General features: G+C 30.2%; 1 protein-coding gene across 2 annotated transcripts in view; it reads right to left on the reverse strand.

Annotated features, from left to right (window-relative positions):
- bmpr1bb (bone morphogenetic protein receptor, type IBb) overlaps positions 1 to 12,500 on the reverse strand; it is a 159,908-nt gene that overhangs the window by 65,022 nt on the left and 82,386 nt on the right. The window contains exon 3 of one of the 2 annotated variants that reach the window (XM_073829156.1): positions 8,731 to 8,833. The exons of the other annotated variant lie outside the window; for it this stretch is intronic. The gene's annotated coding sequence lies outside the window, so the exon portion shown is untranslated. The remainder of the gene's footprint in view (positions 1 to 8,730; positions 8,834 to 12,500) is intronic. 2 annotated transcript variants of the gene reach the window in all.

Genomic DNA, 12,500 nt, shown 5'->3' on the forward strand with positions numbered 1-12,500 from the left:
TAAAAAAGTACTGATAAAATGACAAAAACATACAAAAACTTCACTAAAACTTATTTTACACTTTACTAAAATTAAAGTGAAAATAGAAAATAAAAATAAATCTGCAATAAAAATTTTTTTTCTATTTTCTACTCTATTCAGGGTTACAACAGAACTAAAACTAAAACAATAAAAGTGTTTTTGTTATTTGAAATAAACTGAAATTATATATATATATATATATATATATATATATATATATATATATATATATATATTTCAGCTTATTTCAAATAACAAAAACTATATATGTAAATATTTGAGAATATTTTATAATTTAAAAAAATACTTTTTAAAATATAAATATAACTTTTCAGCTAGTTGCAAATGTAATATTTCTCATTTTAATTTACACAGATTTTTACACAGCAAACCTACTAAAATGAAAGCAAAAAAAATTAAAATGTAAAAAAAAAAAAACTACAATAGTATCTCAGTCATGCTAAGTTAACACTGATTCTAATGTATTCTATTTTGTCCTTTTCTATTTGACTATTGTATTTCATATGACATTGATATGATCCTTTATTAGGTTCTTCTGATGTTTTCTTGTTTGTAGTAACTTCGATAAGGGCTATAGATAAGTATGTTTTCCAACTCACAAAACACAAACTGTACTTTAGACACATTTTACTCAAATACCTGAGTGAGTCATTTGAAATTAATTAAAATTCATAAGATAAAGCAGCCATATTTTGTCTATATATAACAATCCCCAAGCAAGTTATAGCCATATATTACAATATTATTACAAGCTTTTCAGTGAAAACCAGGCCTATTGAGTTTATTGACAATATAGACCTGTGCAAAAACATTTCTGGAGTAAAGTCAGTGTTATATAATAGCAAAACACAGTAAAAAAAAAAAAGTTACTTTTTCAGATAAATATATTCTTAATATAAGAATAAGTATTAACAATAAACACTAAGAGTGTAGGAAGTAATGAAAACAATTGCACAAGTTGTCTTGTGCAACAAAAATATAACCAGTCCAAATTATACACAAACTACACACAATGAGAGAGAAATATACAGAGTGCAACAAAAAAATAGTGCAAATAATCTTTAACATCTATATAAGAATTAGTTACATAATATAACAACCAAATAGATGGATCTGCTGGCTGTAGTCTGCGTCCCAATCTATTTTAAAGGGAGATCGCCTAGTGTTGCTAAAACCTAAATTCCAGTGCTTTATCTGATATGCACTGCTGTTTCATCCTTGTTTTAGGTTTGTGTTATGTCAAAGGGCTCTGTCGTGAGTATTTCTGTGCTTTTTCAAAGAATGCTGTCATGCAAATGTCTTATTTTGCGTTTGTTTTCATGCACGCAAGACGCACTTTACTTTCACTTTGCGTTTGTTCAGATTTCCAAAGAAACTTGCTAATTAGTGATTCAAAAAACCTATGTTTATTGGTTGAATAGATGCCAGTTTGAGCCAATCTGGGCACAGGGGTGGGACTAAGCATCAGCAATCATTCCTGTTTGGCTCACAGGACCCAACTGCATTGGTTTGATCTGACGAATCAGTGCTGAGGAAATGCGATGCCGTAATCACTCTCACTACGGAGCCTCTGAATATGAGATAAATTTGACTCTGTGCATTACGAGACTTTTTAAAGCATTCAAATTGGATAACTTCAAAAGTTATTAAACTTTTAAGAACAATAGTTATTTTTAGCCGCGGATGGCTGTCTCGGTCTTTGAGGGTTAATGATAACGCTGTGTATAATGTGTGTGGCAGGCTCAGATGTGAAGGTCCGGATGGGGGTTTCTGGGCCGATCATGGATGAATGGCTGTGTCAAGAGTTCATGCACCAGCGTTCATATTCACACTAGAGACAAAGCCATTACACAGCGCTGCGCTAACGAGCCTCTGAGCAACCGGTGGCGCCACCTGCCTCCACTCGCCAATTAACATCCACAAAATTAGAACACACACGTGACATGAAAGAAACCGAGAACAACACACAAAAATGAGCTGCTCAGGATCAGAAATACAACACAAGAAATGATCTGAGGTCGTGATTGTGCAGGAATGAGTGATCAAAAATACAGAAAAATTAGAAATATTATTTTAATTTAAAACAACTGTTTTCTATGTGAATATGTTTTAAAATATAATTTATTCCTGTGATATTTTAATGCTCAATTTTCAGCATCATTACTCACATCACATGATCCTTCATAAATCATTCTAATACGCTGATTTATTATTAGTGTTGAAAACAGTTGTGCTGCTTAATATTCTTTTAGAAGCTGTGATACTCTTTTCAGGATTCTTTGAGCAATAATATATAAGGTTAAAAAGAACAGCATTTATTTAAAATAGAAAGGTTTTGTAACAATATACACTACTGCTCAAAAGTCTGGGGTCAGTAAACGTTAACTCTTTCTTTTTTGTTTCTTTTTTTTCTGAAAGAAATTAATGCTGTTATTCACCAAGGAGGATGTGTTAAATTGATAAAAAGTGATCGCATAGATTTACATTGTTAGGAAATCTTTATATTTTCAGTAAATGTTGTTCTTTTTAACTTATTCATCAAAAAAAAGAAGAAAAAAAAAAAAAGAATCACAGGTTCCAAAAAAAAAAAAAAAAAACATTTGGCAGCACAACTGTTTCCAACATTGATAATTCTAATAAATCAGCATATTAGAAAGATTTAGATTGATTAGAATGATTTCTGAAGGATCATGTGACACCTCATCACATGAATAAATTATATTTTAGAAGTATATTTAGATATTTTTGTCTGTATTTTTAAGTTTTGATATATTTACGGTAGGAAATGTACAAAATATCTTCATGGAACATGATCTTTACTTAATATCCAAATGATTTTTGGCATAAAAGAAAAATCGCCAAAAGACACAATGTCAAAATTATAGATTTTTTCTTTTATGTTAAAAATCATTAAAATATTAAGTAAAGATCATGTTCCATGAAGATCTTTTGTAAATTTCCTACTGTAAATATTAGGGGTGTAAATATTAATCGATTCGTATCGATGCATCGATTATGCAGCCGCCGCTTCAATGCATCGATTCGTCCGCAAGAATATCGATTAATGTGTTTATTTTGCCGCCTGTTTGTTCACTTGTCTATTTTTAGAATCCGTTCCGACCTTTCTTTTACTGTCTGCTCCGATGTATTAAGCGCACTACCTACTCCTAAGCTGCGGGTGGCACTAACCTCACTGTCTTCTTCTTCACACGCGTTACTTTCGTTTCACAGTCCGTCTATGATGTTGTTCATGTTCACAGACCTCACGTTGTTGTCTGACTTTCAAGAGCGATGATTTTGAACTGATTTTGTGGAGTAGTATTCTATTTGCAGTTCATCTACTGCAGAGGATGTGTGACCATTACCTCTTAATAAGATGAAAATTTTATTTTTAAAATGTAACCAATTTTGTATGAAAGAAACTTTTTTAAAACGATGAATAGGCTAATTGGCCATAGTAGACCTGCACTATAAGTTTTTTTTTTTTTTTTTCTTATTACAATTTATCTGATTGCACTTTGTAGATGCAGTAACTTATATTTGCTGTTCTATTTGCAGTGCATTGAGCACAACTGCTTTAGTGGAACATACACATTATGTGAATAGAATACTGTTTCTGTATTCTCAATAAAAGGCAAATTATTTACCATTTTTGTTGATTTATTTGAAACTTAATAGATATCATGTAAAAATATCTAATATTGAATCGAATCGCATCGTATCACAGGGAATTCTGAAGTATCGAAAATAATCGAATCGTTGGCTTAAGAAATCGGTATCGTATCGAATCGTCTTGAAGGCTCCGATTTACACCCCTAGTAAATATATCAAAACTTAATTTTTGATTAGTAATATGCATTGCGAAGAACTTCATTTGGACAACTTTAATGATGATTTCCTCACTATTTAGATTTTTTTTGCACCCTCAGATTCCAGATTTTCAAATAGTTGTATATCAGCCAAATATTGTCGTATTTTAACAAACCATAGCATCAGTGGAGAGCTTATTGATTCAGTTTTCAGATGATGTATAACTATCAAAAACTCCCGCTTAATAAGTTTTCAGTTTAAAAGTCCCAAAATTAATTTTTACTGCTCACTCATAAAAACAGTCTCTTGTCGCCACCTAATGGCGGAACAATGTAACTAAAATCATACACACACGCTCCTCAATACTAAACACTATTATTAAATACATTATTTAAATTATGGTTTATATACATTTTTATTTATTAAGTAATAATATTTAATAAACAGCAACAACAAAAACGAGTACAGAACGCCCCCTGACGATATGGATCTCACAAGTCCGAAAACGCCAAAGCAAATTTTCAAATAGCATATTTGCATATTTGAACTATAAACAAGTACATTCTCGCCTGAAAACCTCTTAAAACAATATTCCGTAACACAAAAACAGTAATATTTATAAAATGCTAGGGATTTGGCGTCTGCCATGTCACTCGGAAAAAAGACCCGGCTAGAACAAGCGGAGTGATACAAAATTATGAAAGGGCGTTCTGTAGCGATACCGATCAGATTTGAGAACCACGAACTGTTATATAAACAGACGTATCTCACGTCTACGAGTGTGGTATTGCATTTATAGAACAGTTCGACGGCACCAGTGTGTAAATACATAATAAAATAACAACAGTGTCTTTAAAAGTGCTCTTTTGCGCAGAACTACTTCCTTCCGCCACAAATTCAAATCTAAAGTTGACAGTTGAACAGGGTTAGCAGCAAAAGCCTCCGTTACTAAATCGAAAACGCCACTTTAAAAGTTAACTAGTGATGAAGAAACGTTGATTTGCTTCATTAAAATCTTCTTGTATTACTGTTTTATGTAGAGAAACGTTATTATGAGGGAGCGAGTGTGATTAACGTACCAGCATCTGATCCAGAATTCATCCTTCAGATCGATTTCGTATTCAAAATAAACAGTCAATGAATAAAACTTTTGAGGAAAGTGTTATTTTGGTCCTAACGTATATATCTTTTCTTCTGTTAAGGGTGTTTTTGCTGCTCAGTGCATTTCCTCGCTGCGTCAAACTGCTGTTGAAACTAAAAATAACTTCCGTTTCAAATTTTTCAAAATAAAAGTCTTTACTGCTGACTCGTGAAAACAGCCTCTTGTCGCCATCTAATGGCGGAGCATGTTACTAAAATCACCATCACGAACACAAACACCGTTTCTCAAAACTAAACGCTTAAATATTACTATTATTTCATATAAAATATTATTTATTAAATAATAATTATTTAATAAACAACAACAACAGTCATCGTCATCATAAAAGTTGCTAGGCAATTCAGTCGACTGTACTCTGATATACAGCATACGATTTCCATGAACATGATGAGATTTTGGCAAAACTATTTGTTTTGGAACAAATAATAGTTTAATGAGACCAAAGACTACCCATTAGCTTTAACCAAAACGAATTAAATCTCATGTTTACCCACTATCAGAGCCAGCAGTAAATTCCAGAAGAGATATATTAATTTTATTTTATTATAATTATTTAATTTCAATATACACTATCAGTCAAAAGTTTGGACACACTTGACTTTTTTTTTTTAATTATTAGTCAAATATTACTTATTTAAAAAAAACAAAACAATACAATATATTTTTTAAATTTAATTTAATTGTATTTTATTTTATTTTATTTGGTTTGATTTTATTTTATTTTTTAAATACAAATTGTGGCAAGGAATGATTCTCAGTTTGTTTTACAAGAAAAACATTTGTTTTTGTTTTTTTCAAGGGAAAAAAATTCTTAACTTCAGTTTTTCTTAAAAACAAGAGTCATTCCTTGGCACAATTTGTATTTAAAAATAAAATAAAATATTGTATTGTATTGTATTGTATTTTTTTTAAATAATTAATATTTAACTAAAAAAAAAAAAACTAAAAAACATTAAGTCAAGTGTGTCCAAACTTTTGACTGGTAGTGTATAATATTAAATGTATGTTTGTAAGTATATTTATGTATGCTTTATTTATTTATATTTCAACATTTGTTTATTTAGCCCCTATTTGTTTATTTATTTATTTATTCGAGGCTTGCTTTGATTGTTTATTTATGATTGTTTCCTGTAATATTCTTCTGACTGACCAACAGAAATGAATCAAACTTTGGTACTGAATCTCTCAGAGATTCTTAAAACAGTCTTAATGTTCTCGTACTTGGTCTGTAGGACGCATAACAGTCAAATAAAAAGTGCTTCAGATCATTTCGCATTATATCATGCATAATTCTAGAGAAAAAACATGTAAATATATAATCAATAATGAATATATTATGAAAGCATTTTAACATTCAGAACGGCGCACATTATTTGAATATTTAAGTGATTCTTTCACATTCGTGCTTCTGATCAACTGTTAGACGTATCTGTGTGTGTAAGTTCAGTCAGTCTGTGTGAGAGTTGAGTTATGTAGCGTGTGCGTGTCTGCTGTCAGCACACAAACACAATGAACGGCTGATCATTTGAGCCCGACAGCAGGTGTGGGAGCATCAGCCGCTCCGACAAACAAATATAGACCAGACATAGTCTGTCCTGCGATAACAAACCTCCAACCGCTTGAGTGTCACGAGAGGATCTCAAGCAAAAAAACACACGCTCAGACTCAAAAAACATGGATTTCAGCATGTGCATCCAAACTACAGGTGTGCATTATTTAATATCACTAATATGTATAAATTATTTCGAGAATAAAGTAAAAATATTACGAGAGTAGTCAAAATGTTTTGAAAAAAAGGCGAAATATTACAAGAATAAATTATAAATACTATGAGAATAAATTATAAATACTATGAGAATAAATTATAAATACTATGAGAATAAATTATAAATACTATGAGAATAAAATCAAAATAATTTGAAATATCACGTAAATAAAGTCGAAAAGTTCTGAAAATAAAGACAACATATTATGAGAGTAAAGTCAAAACACTATGAGAATAAAGTCAAACATTTTTGAGAATAAAGTCAAACATTTTTGAGAAAAAAAGTCAAAATATTTTGAGAATAAAGTCAAAATATTTTGAGAAAAAAGTCAAAATATTACAAGAATAAAGTTATAATATTTTGGGAATAAAGTTTAAATGTTTTGAGAATAAAGTTCAAATATTATGTGAATAAAGTGGAAATATTACGAGAATAAAGTCGAAATGTTTTAAAAATAAAGGCGAAATTTTACGAGAATAAATTCGAAATATTTGGAGATTAATATCAAAATATTACAAGAATAAAGTTGAAATATTTTGTGAATAAAGTCAAAATGTTTCGAAAATAAAACAACATATTATGAGGGTAAAGTCAAAATACTACGAGAATAGTCAAAATATTACGAAAAAAATTGAAATACTATGAGAATAAAATCGAAATATTACAAATAAAGTCAAAATATTATGAGAATAAAGTCAAAATATTACGAGAATAGAAATATTACGAAAAAAGTCAAAATATTATGAGAATAAAGTTGAAATATTTTGAGGATAAAGCTGAAATATTTTGAGAATAATGTCGAAAAATTAGGAGAATAACGTTAAAATACTACGAGAATAAAGTCTGAATACTATGAGAATAAAGTTGAAATATTTTGAGAATAAAGTTGAAATATTTTGAGAATAAAGTTGAAATATTTTGAGAATAATGTCGAAATGTTTAGAAAATAAAGGCAAAATATTATGAGAATAAATTCTAAATACTATGAGAATAAAGCCAAAATATTACAAGAATAAAGTCTAAATCAAACTTAAATATTTATAATTTTTGAAAGAAAACATTTTGTAATATGATTTTGATGTACATTTTCCATGTTAATGCAATGTCTGATTTTAAAATGACTTTTAAAGTTTTCAACTAATATATATATATATATATATATAATTTCTAAAGTGTGATAGGAAAATAGGCAACGAGGAAGTCTGTTTGTTACAAAAGTTAGAACTCCTGTTATGAAGTAGATTTTTGAGTTAGTCCTTTCCAACTATATACAGTTTGTCATGATTAGATTAGGATTTAATTGCAAAATGGTGAAGTAAACTTGGGCGTAATAGTGCTGTTTTCCCGAATATCAGCATGTAAGGCGATCACGAATGAGACCATTTATACACAGTTCAAAAAAGTTAATATTTTGTTTCATAAACAAAGTCAGAGCATCTCATCTCAGAGCAACACAGCAGCTTTTCATTTCTGAATGAATCTGTATTTGAACAAATCATTTGAGTCAATGATTCAATGATCCATTCATAAACCTGTTTCCAAATAAATCAGCCGTTTTCAACTAATCGGTTGAATGAATAATTCAATGACTAACTCATCAGGACAAAATACTTGCCACCACCTGCTGGCAGTTTTAGTGTCATTTATTTATCCAGGAAAGGAATAAACCAACACAAAAACACACTCAGAAAAATCTGATTCCATTACTGTTCAAATCAAAAACATCCCAAAAATATCACAATTTTTTTTTTTTTTTGTCAATTTCACACACCCCTAATCCAAACGCCTGCATCAGCAGGTCAAGGGAAACAAAGCATCTCTCAGATTTCTCAGACAGATGGATGTTTGTATGCGTGAGACCCCATGACCTCGTCTCTATATTCATAACAGCAGATTTACAGCTGAAGCTGTGAGCAGGACAAACACTCCTGATGTCTGTGAGCGGCTCACCTGTGTCTGTCTGTCTGTCTGTCTGTCTGTAGATGTGTTGAACAGCTCAGAGCCTCACAGCCGTTGTTCTGCCCTGATCATCTGACCTTCCAATGTTACACACCTGAAAGAGAGAAAAATGGACAGTTTTTAGTGTGATCATGTGACTCAAACAGTTGAATTATTTAGTTTATGGCGTTAAATAAACCTCCATTAGATTTCATATCTGTTCAGTCACATCTAAAGCCCAAAATCAATAGGGAAAGATGACACATTTGACATCAGATGAACAAACACACTAAATATGTGACCCTGGACCACAAAACCAGTCTTAAGTCGCTGGGGTATATTTGTAGCAATAGCCAAAAATACATTGTATGGGTCAAAATTATTGATTTTTCTTTTATGCCAAAAATCATTAGGAAATTAAGTAAAGATCATGTTCCATGAAGATTTTTTGTAAAATTCCTACTGTAAACCTATCCAAATGTAATTTTTTATTAGTAATATGCATTGCTAAGAACTTAATTTGGACAACTTTAAAGGTGATTTTCTCAGTATTTTGATTTTTTGCACCCTAAGATTTCAGATTTTCAAATAGATGTATCTCGGCCAAATATTGTCCTATCCTAACAAACCATAGAAAGCTTATTTATTGAGCTTTCATATGATGTATATATCTCAGTTTTGTAAAAATTTAACCTTATGACTGGTTTTGTGGTCCAGGGTCACATATGTTATTATATAAAAATATAATTTCTGCTTTAGCACGCTTTTCACACCAGACACTACCATGTCATATTTTTGAAAGAGTCTTTTCGCTCACCAAGGCTGAATTTATTTGATAAAAATACATTAAAAATGGTAAAAAAAAGTAAATATTATTTCAATTTAAAACACCTGTTTTCTATGTGAATATCTGTTAAAATGTAATTTATTTCTGTGATTAAAGCTGAATTTTCAGCCTCATTACTGCAGTATTCAGTCACTTGACCCTTCAGAAATCATTCTAATTTGCTGATTTGCTGCTCAAACATTTGGAAAACAGTTGTGCTGCACAATATCGTTGTGGAAACAGTCATGCGTTTTATTTTTCAGGATTCACAGATGAATAGAAAGCTCAAAACAACAGCATTTATTTAAGGGGAGACACTGCAGGCAAAAATGTTGTTTTTTCATGCACCTGTCAAATTTGAGATTTTGGACTTTTTGGTTTTTCCTAAAGTGTTTTTAGTGACTAGTGGAAAGAAAACATCCAAAAGACACTGTTAAGTGTTTCTTTCATAGCACTTTATCTATTTTTATCAATAGATTTCAATTAGAATACACAACTTTAAAGGCCGTTTTCTTAAAATGAGTTTTTTCTCCTACACTGAGCCATAAATCTCCACATCAGTAGCACTTACACACTAAACTTTACATTTTTATTCCTGGCTATATCCTGAAGGTTTTTACAGAGGGATTTGTTCATATATAATTCGCTTGATTTTATACAACATTTTATTCCTCAAAAAATGGTAAAAAATTTCCTGTCTGTTTTAATTTTTTCAGAATTATGTTGTGACGAAATTAGATACCCCCACTTGAAACTGACTTTTTTGTACTAGAAATGTATGCAAGTTAGCACATATGTGACCCTGGACCACAAAACCAGTCTTAAGTCGCTGGGGTATATTTGTAGCAATAGCCAAAAATACATTGTATGGGTCAAAATTATTGATTTTTCTTTTATGTCAAAAATCATTAGGAAATTAAGTAAAGATCATGTTCCATGAAGCTTTTTTGTAAAATTCCTACTGTAAACCTATCAAAATGTAATTTTTGATTAGTAATATGCATTGTTAAGAACTTAATTTGGACAACTTTAAAGGTGATTTTCTCAGTATTTTGATTTTTTTGCACCCTCAGATTCCAGATATTCCAACAGATGTATCTCGGCCAAATATTGTCCTATCCTAACAAACAATACATCAATAGAAAGCTTATTTATTGAGCTTTCATGTGATGTATAAATCTCAGTTTTGTAAAATTTAACCTTATGACTGGTTTCGTGGTCCATGGTCACATATTTCATTAAATAATGCCTCATTTGCATATTTAAACCTAACATTTTAGAAAACTTGTAATACAAAAAATGTTTGCAATTATCAATGTAATCAATCATCTGGGTAAGTAAGGTCATAACTATTGATTCATTTTTTTCCCCTTTTCACCTGCAGTGTCTCGCCTTAAAATAGAAATCTTTTGAAACTTAATGACTTTACTGTAACTTTTGATCAATTTAACATGTCCTTGATAAATAAAAGCGGGGGGAAAATATCTTACTGACCCCAAATCCTCATATAACCTCAACAATGATCCTGCTTTTGGTGAATCAGTGACCTAATGAATCAAAACTAATAATTTACTTCGGGATTCAATCACTGTTGAGCAGTGCAGTGATATCTGTAGTTTGATTTCCACTTTCATAGTGTTTTTTTCCTGTCTCAGAGAATGAAAACATATGACTGAATGTGTTTGTGAGATACCAACAACACGTCAGTAAACATTATCAGATCACAGCGTGACGGAGGACGAGAGCTCAGATCAACACACATACAGTACCAATCAAACTATTGGGATCAAATGGAAAGAGATTAATGCTTTAATTCAACAAGTATGCATTAAACTGATCAAAAGTGACAGCAAAGATATCTATAATGTTACAACACTGCAAACTATTATTTTCTTACTTAGTATTTTTGTATTGTTTTCTAGTATAAATATCTCAAAATGTCTTATTTTATGTCTTTTTCACAATAAAAATTATAAAAAAATGTTTGGCTAAAATATTTGCCAATAGGGCAAGGATTTTTTTTTTTATTTAGCCTTTAAATTAAGATTTTTTTTTTTACCCCACTGGCAGAAATGTTTGCTTGTTTTAAGCAAAAACTAACACAATTTTGATATTCTTTTAGAAAACAAGACATATCTTAAGTCATTTATTTGTTAAGTAAATGCATTTTGAAATTTGATTCAATAATGTTTAGATATTTACACTAGAAAACAAGACAAATACACTAAGAAAGAAAAAAATGGCAGAGAAAAGATTTCTATTTTTTTCTTTTTCTTATTTAGATTTTGTTGTCTTGTTTCTAGCCAAAATATCGAGACATTCTTAAATCAAAAAGGATTTTCTAGACAAGTAAAAATTATTGTCTTATTTTCGGAAAAAGCAAGTCAAAATGAAGTGAGTTTTTGCTTAGAACAAGCAAAATAATCTGCAAATGGGGTAAGCAAAAAAAAAAAAAAACCTTTTTAACAGAAAACGTGATTTTTTTTTCTTACTCACTGCCAGATTATTTTGCTTGTTTCAAGCATAAACTCACTTAATTTTGACTTGTTTTTTTCTGAAAACAAGAAAATAATTTTTACTTGTCTAGAAAATCCTTCTTGATTTAATTTTTTATTTTATTTTATTTTGGCTGAAAACAAGACAACAGTGCAGTGTTAAAATAAATGTTTTTTTTTTTTTTTTTTTTTTTAATGTATGACAGTTTCCACAAAAATATTGTTATAAAGTGTTTTCAACATTGATAATAATCCTAAATGTTTCTTGAGCAGCAAATCAGCATATTAGAAAGATTTCTGAAGGATTATGTGACACTGAAGACTGCAGTAATGATGTTGAAAATTCAGCTTTGATCACAGGAATAAATTACATTTTATAATATTTTCAAATTGAAGTCTGTTATTTTAAATGGTAAAAATATTTTACAATTTTACTGTGAGCTGGATCAAATAAATGCAGG

This window comes from Garra rufa, chromosome 23, assembly GCF_049309525.1.
Source record: "Garra rufa chromosome 23, GarRuf1.0, whole genome shotgun sequence".
Taxonomy (NCBI): Eukaryota; Metazoa; Chordata; class Actinopteri; order Cypriniformes; family Cyprinidae; genus Garra; species Garra rufa.